Source organism: Condylura cristata, unplaced genomic scaffold (genome assembly GCF_000260355.1).
Source record: "Condylura cristata isolate star-nosed mole 26May11 unplaced genomic scaffold, ConCri1.0 scaffold00027, whole genome shotgun sequence".
Taxonomy (NCBI): Eukaryota; Metazoa; Chordata; class Mammalia; order Eulipotyphla; family Talpidae; genus Condylura; species Condylura cristata.
In genome coordinates this window covers 8,003,938-8,006,185 of record NW_004567128.1, presented here as the reverse complement: position 1 = coordinate 8,006,185, position 2,248 = coordinate 8,003,938, and the positions used below count along the sequence as shown (strand labels likewise).

Genomic DNA, 2,248 nt, shown 5'->3' with positions numbered 1-2,248 from the left:
TTCACAACACAAAAATACATTGAACAAAGGTGTCCATGGCTAGAGAGAGGAAGTGGAATATAAAGTGAAAAAAACTGGAAGGGTGCTACACCTGTCAGTAAGCCATGAACTCAGGAGTTGGATGACTTAGAAATTATATCCGAAATCAATAAAAAATGAAAACAGCTCCCTTGCCTTTAGTAATTTGGCTCAATTTTATTGGGTTGGAAACAGACTTTTTTACGGGGGGAGGGGGGGGACTTGCCTGCTTTCGTGCTCTCTTGTGCCTCAGCCCTCCAGGCCTTCTCACCAGGTAAGCCCTACTGGGGCACACCTTTGGGAGCATCACGTGTTGGTAACGTTTTTTGTGCCACAAAGGGACTCTTTCCAAGGGTTGTGAGAAAGAATGTGGAAGCCAGTTCCTGGAGGTTTCAGCTTGGTGTTTTTTTGTTTTGTTTTTCTAATTGCGTAATTTACATACCATTAAGTTCAACTGCTTACAATATAGAATTCAATGTTTGTGAGTATACTTTAAGAGTTAGTCACCACTATAACTTAAGTTCTAGAATATTTTTACTATCCCCCCAAAGAAACTACCCTTAGTCAACTTCAGTTGGCTTTGAGTCATGCATTCCTCCCTGGGAGAAATAAAGCGCAGAGGGAGCCGCTGAGGCTGGTGATCCAACAAAGAAATGTGCACCCAGGTCTCTCCTTGTCTGGGTTACACCTGGGCCCGAGGTGCCTGGGTAAACACCTAGAGCCTGAGCTGGCTATGCAAAAAGTCTTCGATCTGTTTTTGAAAAGATGGGAAGTGCCCTTGACGGGGGTAAAAGAATGCCCGGGAGAAAGACAGCCCCACCCCCCATCCTTGCCGATACCCTGCTCCCGGAATAAGACAGCCCCACCCCCCGTTCTTGCCGATACCCTGCTCCTGATGCTACCTGTTTAGCAGTTTCTCCTTTGTCTTCAAAAGGGCAGGGAGAGGGGCACGTCGGAACCCCTAAACCTGCGCGTTCTAAATAGGTTCTGCCATCTGCCTATCAAGAGAAAGCATTTAAGACCTTTAGTGGAAAGGAACTTTAATATAATTAGTAAACAAGATAGAAAAGACAATAGGGTTTCTAAATCAAATACCCAAAGTTACCCATCCCCTTGTGGGTAAAAGTCCTCCCAAATGGGATTGGCCTGAACGCCGCCACAAGTCTAAAGCATCTTCTGGCTGAGACCCATAGAAAAGGGTCAGAAACAAGCCAGACAAGTCTGAGAGGAAAAGTGCAAAATCAAGATAAAACCTGCCATTGGTAACCTCCCTCGGGTCTCTCACCCACATCTTGTCAACCAGTCCAGGACCAAGAAACGAGTCGCTTCTTCAGTTGTCTCGGCTCTCTGCGCCTCCCTCAGGTCTCCTGGCTCTCCATCCTGCTCTCTTCCCCAGTCTCCTCTCTGTCTTCTCCCTGCTCAGCTCCACCCCCTTTGGGTGGGGCAGAGAACCCGAACCTCCCCCTTTTCCTGCGGACCGTCCTGTTATATTCCCAGAGATAGTCCTCGCAGAGATTTCTCAAGTGCGCGTTATTTGCGCCCCAGAACAAGAACCACCAGTGGTTCTGGGGCGGAATCTGCCGGAGTGCGGGCACGGTTGGAAGGCCATCGTCTGCCCCGCCGCATGTGCCTGCCCTTCCTTGAAGGTCGACCAGGCTGGCTTACTGAAGAGCCAACGCCGGTCTAAGGTGAGGGAGACCTAGCGCTCGGAGAAGAGGGATCCAACTGGGAGGAAGGGTGCAGGGCGCAGGGGGTGTGTGCGGCGCTGCACTGGTGTCGCCCTGGCCCAGGTGGCGCCTAGTCCGGAACCGTTTCCTGAGCTCCAGTGCCCAGAAGCTTGTGGACACCTAGCGTGTGGGTGCGAGTCGCAGGACAAGTGCGCGGGGTGAGACGAGCATGCTGGGTGAGTGCGTGTGTGGAGTGGTGTGGGCTGTGCGCACGCTGCGTGGGGATGTGTGCACGCTACGTGCGAGGAACTGCACCTTGTGCTTCCAACGATTTGTGTTGACAGTGCGGGGCGGTGTGTGTGTGTCGCGCTCCTGTGAAGACGTGGTACGTGCGCGCGCCGTGAGAACGAGCGCACCTTACATGTGCAGGCCGGTGTGTTCCCGCAAGTGCACGCGGCGCGCGTGCGCGGCGTGAGAACCTGTGCGCACATCGCACGTGCACGCCGTGTGCGCAGGCCGTGTGAGGACGCGTGCGCGTGCGGACGCGCGCGGTGCCGGTGCGG

At 53.1% G+C, this 2,248-nt stretch overlaps 1 protein-coding gene across 1 annotated transcript in view; it reads left to right on the top strand.

The window, feature by feature from the left end:
• The first annotated feature begins 1,510 nt into the window (after positions 1–1,510).
• Positions 1,511–2,248, top strand: part of MAP7D2 (MAP7 domain containing 2) — a 71,262-nt gene continuing 70,524 nt past the window's right edge. The window contains exon 1 of the mRNA XM_012730343.1: positions 1,511–1,706. The gene's annotated coding sequence lies outside the window, so the exon portion shown is untranslated. The remainder of the gene's footprint in view (positions 1,707–2,248) is intronic.